The sequence below is a fragment of the Ochotona curzoniae genome, unplaced genomic scaffold (assembly GCF_017591425.1).
Source record: "Ochotona curzoniae isolate NIBS_2020 unplaced genomic scaffold, NIBS_Ocur_1.0 contig_4501, whole genome shotgun sequence".
NCBI lineage: Eukaryota > Metazoa > Chordata > Mammalia > Lagomorpha > Ochotonidae > Ochotona > Ochotona curzoniae.
The window spans coordinates 5,884,064-5,892,463 of record NW_024466307.1 but is presented as its reverse complement, the minus strand read 5'-3'; positions in this window follow the sequence as shown (position 1 = coordinate 5,892,463).

Genomic DNA, 8,400 nt, shown 5'->3' with positions numbered 1-8,400 from the left:
ATTTCTGATCTTACTCTTTGCTTATGACCTGGGAAATCAGTAGAGCATGGCTCAAGGCCACGAGAGACCAGAGAAAGTTTCTGGCTCCTGGCTTTAGACAGACTCAGCTCTGGCAGTTGCCGCAGTTTGGGAAGTGAACCAGTGGATGGAAGATCCTATCTCTCCTTCCCTCTGTAAATCTGCCTTTCAAATACATAAATGCTTTATTTATTTGTTTTTGTTATAAAGTCAGATATACAGAGAAGAGGATCTTCTGTCCAATGGTTCACTCCCCAAGTGGTCGCAGTGGTTGGAGATGAATGGATTCAAAGCCAGGAACCTCCTCTGGGTCTCCCACATGGGCACAGGGACCTAAGGCTTTGGGCTGTCCTCGACTGCTTTCCCAGGCCACAAGCAGGGAGCTGGATGGGTAGCATGACCATGGGATTGGAACCGGCATCCCTATGCATGGGTCCCAATGCATGCAAGAAAAGGACTTTAGCCACTAGGTTAGCGTGCTGGGTCCCTATTTATTTATTTTAAGAAAGGCTGTGTATGATACGGAGGTAGGGAGGGAAGCGACCTAATTCTTCAGGTTCTATTGCAATAGAACTACGAGTAATATCTAAAGCTGTCAAAAAGCAAAAGGGATTGTCCAACATGCTGTTTGGAGAGATGGAGGTAAGTATGTAGAAAACAAAAAAGAAATAAACACAAGTAGAGATGATTAAATAAAGCAATTACCTAGAGAACTGATTTATTTTTAATATTAGATATATCAGTTATTTAATTCCTTATATAAGTTCCTTTGTAATATTCACTTTGTTGTTATGTTTTAAAATCAAGTACACCAGGACTTAAACATCAAATGAATGCTTCCTTTCAAAGCTTTCCCCTGAAGAAGTTAGGCACTTAGTCCAAGTTGTTGCAAGTACCTGAAATATTTTTGAACTGTCTTTAGAATTTCAAAGCCCGTGGCAAAGTTCTTTAAATAACTTCAAAGGCATCAATTCACGGATTAAATATGTTAAAAAAAAAAAAGAACCAGAAATCACTCTTAATCACATTAAATTTGAATGGTCAAGCTAGATAAAGCTATTTTGGGTAAAAAAATCAAGGCATGAAAATAAACCAATAAAACTGATTCTTATGACAGCTTATAAATTAGCTGGAAAGGGGACTTTAATGGGGAAAATATTCCAAAATATATTTTGTCTTTGAAGCATGATTATTACAACATATCAAGTATTATAATATACAAGAGTATAAAGGACATTAGGTATGAAAGCATACACACAAGGAATAATTTCTATTAGATAATTGCAGGAGATGCAAATGGTGTTCCTGGCTTTGACCTAGCGCAGCCTGACTTCTGTGACCATTTGGAGTGTGAGCCAGAGAACGGAAGCTCCTTCCTTCCTTCCTTTCTTTTTCTCTTTCTCCTTCTCTTCCCCTTTCAAGTAAGTAAGTAAATAATTGAAGAAAATTTTTTTTTAAATCTAGGCAGCAGCGTTCATCTGTAAAGGTCAGCAGAGTACACTGAGTGGACTTCCGCCGGACACAGGGCAAGTCACTGGCGGTCACTGGAGTCCTGGTACTGCCGTACTGACAAACAGCATGGCCAACATAACGTCAAGGTCTTCCAGCAGCTTGGGTTGTTAGGTAATATACAAATGTTTATTCTTAGAGCACATTTGCGAGTAGCCTAAGCTACACTAACACACTGACCTGAAGTAAAAGGCCTAATCTCTGATCTTCAACAGCACAGGGAAGTGTAGATTATGAACAAAAATACATTGCACCTAAATGAACCCCTACTAAATTGTTTTAAGATGTCTAAACAGGATTTGATTAAGAACACTAAGATGGATAAGGTATCAGTCAGAATAAAAGCCCATTAGAGCAGCATGAATGCATCAAAACTGAAGCAAAAAAAAGTAGCTTTGGTAGACAAATGGTGCAAACGTTTCAAAAAGTTTGTGAGGATATTGTGCCAACAAAAACCACAGCTTTTCCTTGAACTGTCTTCTATTGCTTTCCCAGGCCACAAGCAGGGAGCTGGATGGGAAGCAGGGCTGCTGGGACACGAACCAGCACTCCTTATGGGATCCTAGCTTGTGCAAGGCAAGAACTTTAGCCACTAGGCTGCTGCACTGGGCCCAAAACCCAGTAGTTTACAAATAGATAATTCATTCTTTTTAAAGATTGATTTTTTTTTAATTGGAAAGGCAGATATACTGAGAGGAAGATCTTCCACCCGATTGTTCATTCCCCAAGCAGCTGCAATGGCCAGAGCTGAGCCAATCCAAAGCCGGGAGCCTCTTCTAGGTCTCCCAAGCAGGTACAGGGTCCCAAAGCTTTGGGCCATCCTCGACTGCTTTCCTAGGCCATAGACAGGGAGCTGGGGAAGTAGGGCCACTGGGACTAGAACCGGTGCCCATATGGGATCCTGGCATGTTCAAGGAGAGGACTTTAACCACTACACTATTGCGCCGGGCCCACCAATGGTACTTTGATCCTGGTGCCTCGGTAGCTCTCCTGGAACTCCCCGCTTTGTATATCAAACCTGATCATTGTAACCAATGTATGAGCTGAATTATGTGTGAAGTGTTGCTTTGCTGAATATATATAAACTGGAACCCTGGAAATAAACGTCAGTTGCCCAAGACAGCCCTGTCCCCCCGTTTCTTTTCAGTCACATCTGCTCCCCAGGAACCCGCAAGGTGAACTTATACTCTGTACACATATGCCCAAGATTACTTTCACATGTCTTTTTTTTTTTTTTACTGCACAATTTTATTACTTTAGCTCTCAGAAAACAATCTCATTGCCAAATTCTTAACGTGAGGATGAACAGGCAACTTGATTGTTGCTTAAAAATCCTGAGTATTTCTTGTTTGATTAAAAGTATGGTTCTATTTAGCCATACTTCAAATATCTTCAAACTGCTTGGCCTTCTTCCCAGGCTTCCATTCACTATCCTTTCAAGCTTTTGGTTAGTGCATTGGTCCCCACACTTGGGTGTGTATCAGAACCTCAGAAAGTTAAGGCACACAGTGGCCCAGGCTCACTGGGTTGGGAGAGGGCCTGGCAATGGGTATTTTTATCAAGAACCCCAGGTGTCGCTGATACCGATCAAAGCCTGAGAAGCACTGGCTTGCAGGTTGGAGGCAAGGTGAAGGTGAGGCAGTTTTCTCCAGCAGAGGGGTGATCTAGCCCTGAATAGAAAGCAAGATGAGCCTGTCTAGACAGGGACAATGGCTTCAGAGGCCAGGACTGTTGTCGGCTAGGTTACCGACCTGATGTGCTACTGGGGTTTGTGTGCAAGATTTTTATCTAGAGCTGAAATCAAACATCAATAGAGTATTTTTACAGCACAAGTTGCTATAAAAAATGGTTTATTCTGTAGAGTTCACCAAAGGAACATTTTTAAGTCATCTGGACACATTGTACCAGGTTAAATTAAAACTGTTAAAAGCTGTGCCTCAGAATTTGCATTTTAAGAAGTACACTATAACATAGAGGGCAGACAATCCATACATCTTTTCATATTACTGGTTCACTACTCTTCTATACAATAAAAATTAAATGGCAGTTATTTTTATTCTTACAACAAAGCATTAAGCTAAAATGAGAAGCCCAGATTCAACAATACAACATTTTCTATACCCAGAAAGCCAACTATTTCTCAGATACTTTTTCTTTAAAAACTCCAGTCTTCATGTGCTTTGTGTCCTAAGCTATAGCTAATATTCAATATAACCTAAGAGGGCACCCTTCCATTCCAAAGAAAAACTTCATCACATTCAAAACACTATTTGCATATTCATAAGATTCCACCTTAAGGCACAGACATGAGCTCTTTTTCTTGCAAACTATTACATCAATAGGAATATACAAATAAGCATCAAGAAAAATGCAACTAAGAATATTAAATGGAAAAAAAAGTTCACTCACCAGTTCCCAGTTTAATATCAGATGGAGAGTATGCTTGCTTGATTGCAAAGTATGTTTTAAACGAAATAATTGTGCTTATTATTAACATATTTAATCACCATTATCACCAATAATTGCTAATACTGATGAGTGAACCTCTGAGCAATTGCTTGAATTTACTAGAAAACAAACTACTATGAATTTTTTGGAAAATCTATTTAAATTTTACCCAAGGGGCTACATTTTTAAAATCAAAATGATACACCAAAGCTTATTTGAAAGCATTTTGCTTTAACAAAGGCATCCCAAATTCAATTGTAATCTAGGATTGAATATTTTCCCGTGAAAATACAGAATATCAAATGCTTGAGACTTGCTTGCCAGAAACCAGACTATGTCATTAATCTGACTGGTAACTAGTGGTCATCCTCCCGAGATGTATCTCCTGGAGGTTTGGGGTTAAGGACAACTGTATAATCATTACCAGAAAACAGATGTTCTCGGTCCTCAACTGGCCCACACCAGATTATTTCAGTCTTTCGTATAAATTAAAAGGGATTTTATTCCATTTGCTGGAAATCCAGATATACAGGAAAACCACCATAAGTTCATTAATCCCTGAAAAAATATTTCTATCTCACCCCCACCCCTGGAGCAGTAAGTGTTGTAGTGTGGCATAAGTAAAGTATTTGAAACGTGTGCAGAATATAATCTCTGGCTGGCTGGTATTCTGACACAACAGGCCAAGCTGCTGTGTACAATGCCAGCCACCTCTGGCTGTTCCATTTGCAATCCAGGCCCCTGCTAATGCAGCTAGGGAAGCAGCAGAGGGGCTCCTTCCACCCAGCTGGGAGATCTGGATGGAGTTCCAGGTGCCTAGCTTTGGCCCGATCCCATCTTCGTTACCCATCTGAGATGATCATTTGTGGGGTAAACCAATGAATGGACAATAATGCGTCTCATTTTCACTCTGCGCACTGCAAGCAAATAAATAAAAAAATCCTTCCTTTTGAAAAATGAATCACTTTTAAATAAAAAGACACGAGTCCAGCTAATCGGGGAGACTTCCTGAATTACTTTAAGTGTTAAAACATTTGTAATTAATAATGGACTGAGTGGAGACAAAAGATATTATCCTCCAGAGTTCAAGTTCAACAAGAACATTGACTTTTTAAAATAAGTTGGTGTGAGATGAGGTTATCATAACTTCCACAAACAGAGGCTGCCAGATGTTGTGGCTGGCTTAAGGAGCCACAGACTGTGTGCTGCAGATTACAAAAATGCTGATGGGTGACGGTGAGGCCATTACCTACTGCTGTCTTTTGTTAGAGCTTTTCTATTCTCCACTTGTCTAAGAAACCAGCTTTAGGGTTAGCAAAGACCTTTATTGTATCTTCATCAGGACTGAGGGTCACGCTCAGTCTTGGAATCCATTTCAAGGTAGGCAGAGGACACTATGACACAGCCATTGACGCAGACTGCTTTATTGTTTACACAGTTTCTTCAGGAAGCAGTGGAATGGTTAGAATATTCCATTTCTTTCCCATAAGACCCTTTGGTGATCCTGCTCCTGCACCCTGTGTAAGCTACTTTCTCCATTCTTGCTGGGCAGGTACAAGCTCATTGTTCACTTGTCTATCAACCAGACATATTGAAAAGGACTTCATGCTTTTTTTTTAATACACATCTGGAACACTCCTCAATTTTATGTTCTCATATTCATGCTAAGACCTCACTACACACAGGCCACAAGTGAGAAAACAGATTACATTCAATCTAATTAAATTCTTATTGTCATTCTCAAATACCAATTTTAAGAAATTTGAATACACCTGAACTGTAAATATTTTTAAAAATAAAATAATAATCTCAAATGATATATGAAGAAAAAATATCCAAACCTCTCATGTGTATTTCTAAAGAAATAAAATCTTTTAATGAGAGTTATTGTTGGAACCATATTGATGTTTAAACCAAATCATAACACTAACAGGTCTTTACTGAATAGCCTACATTTCTCAGCAAGATTCCACTGTTAGCTTGGTAACTTTATTCCTAATTCATACACACAAAGATTATTCCACCACTGATAAGTAAATATGTTAGCTTTAGAAGAACAGTAACCATTTCACAAAGGAAATGGAGAGTGACTGTCATACCGGAGTATCGAGAGAAGTTCCAAGTCTGCCGTTTCCTTGCCTGCCCTGCATAAAGGTATTTAAAAAATATTCCTATATGAGACTATGGCAACTCCAAATACTTGGCTCCTTTACTTCCCAGATTAAAGAAAAAAAAATCAGGTTTTTTTTGGCCGGAGCACCACTGTATTATACATATGTTTACTAATTAAAACCAAGGCAGGGTTCAGCAGGAAGTTACACCAATATTTGCAACACTGGCATCCCATATGAGAACTAGCACAAATCCTGGCTGTTCTACTTCAATCTAGCTTCCCACTAATGTGCCTGGGAAAGCAGTAGAAGATGGTCTAAGTGCTAGTAAAAATATTTATATAACAGTGGGTCCCCCAGACCTGCGGACTGTTTGCATCCTTAGATTTAACCAGCTGTGAATCAAAAACATTAAAAAAAAAAAAAAGCAGCAGCAGCATCTGGAGTCCAGCATGGTAGCCTAGTGGATAAAGTGCTCGTCTTGCATGTGCTGGGATCTCAAACAGGCACTGGTTTGTACCCTCCCTGTTTCACTTCCCATCCAGCTCCCTGTATGTAGCTTGAGAAAGCAGTGGAGGACGGCACAAAACCTTGGGACTTTGCATTCATGTGGGAGACCTGGAAGCTCCTGGCTCCTGGCTTTGCATCAGCTCGGTTCCGGCTGTTGTGGCTACTTTGGAAGTGAACCAGCAGATGGAAGGTCTTTGTCTCAGTCTTTCTTTCACTCTGTAAATTTGACTTTCCAATAATGAAAAATAAATAAATCTTGAAAAAAAATAAGCATCTGTCCCAAGCATAAAGATGCTTTTTTAGGTTATAATTTTTGAAATAATATAACAATTATTTACATAGCATTTATATTCTATGAGGCATTATTGGCAGGCTAGAAACGATTGAAAGCACACGGGAAAGGATGGCATAAAAGTACTGTGCCACGTTACATGAGGGATTGAGCATCTGCAGAGGCTCCTGGAACCAATCCCTCCCAGATACTGAGGGATGTCTAAACTTTTCTTCCTCCAATATTCTCTTCAAAATGCCGCCATTACTTCTTAGCCCCAAATAGCCCCTCCTTTAGCTGACAAAACACTGGAACTTGTCTCCAGAAAGCATGTATCACTATTAATATAGCATCCAAGCTTATTGTTCAATGATACTGGACAAATACACAATCTAAGTAAGATTTGTTGAAGTCATATCTCTTATGATATCTTCTGAATACAATGACTGTTCAAAAATTAAAAGAGTGTTAGGGAGAAGGAATTAAGAGTATATAAAAAATACCTGTAAGTAATTCTTCATTATTTTCCTTTGTTTGGGCTTTGCATTCTCAAAAGCATTTATATTTATTTTCAGCTGTAATACTTTTTGATTAAGTAGGAGAATATCAATATCCTGGGGTATAAATAGCTTTAGCTGACAGCAAACAAAGACTTCTGGGTAGTCATAGAGTTATCATAAATTTCACTTCTAACAAAAGACATCAGGGTTAACAAAATTGTTTAATTTGCTTAGGCAAGATGAACCTTGTGCCTCGGCAAATTATTTCATGAGCTTTATGTTGAATAATGCTCTAGAGAGATACTTTTTTTCTCCATTTATACCCAAGTAGGAGTTAGCATGTAGTTTATTTCAAGTGCATAATATATGTGGAAAAAGTGCTTGCAAATTAGAGGAATTACTGTAACACAAGTCTGCCTTAAGACATACAGGCTCTCAAGTTAAATAGGAATTACATTCTTTAGCTAACAGATTTATGAAATGTAATGAAATTTTGCTACCGGGTAGTAACAATAGACTGTGTAGACTGTTTCAGTGGAGAATTAGAATTAGAAAAAGTAAGTAGGAGATGATGTGCAAAAAGAACAATGAAACAGGAGTTAGAAACCTCAATGACCCTGAGCTACTTGACCTCTCTGAACTCCCGTTCTTTCTCCTTAAAGCAGTGATCCTAGTCGCCACTAAAATTAAGATCAAATTATAGACTGTACGAGAGTGTGTTTTCATGGCTTTCAAAGAGTCAGCTATGTTAATTTGAAACATTGTTATATAAGAGGTAAGGGTCATCCTATATCGGTCCCTGAAATAGGATAGGAGAAATATCCTACCAAATGTAGGGTAAGCTGTGCTAATGAACGAAAGACTTTGCTAAAATTCTCCATAAGCCCAGCAGAGCGCTCTTGGCACTGTCTTAAGGAAAGTGTGTAGAGCAGGGAACCTGGTGAAAATATCAATGCCAGGATCCTACCAGGATTTGTGAATTTAGAGCAACAAATGAAGCCCACAAGTAATTTTGAAGGGCAACTTTATTGAA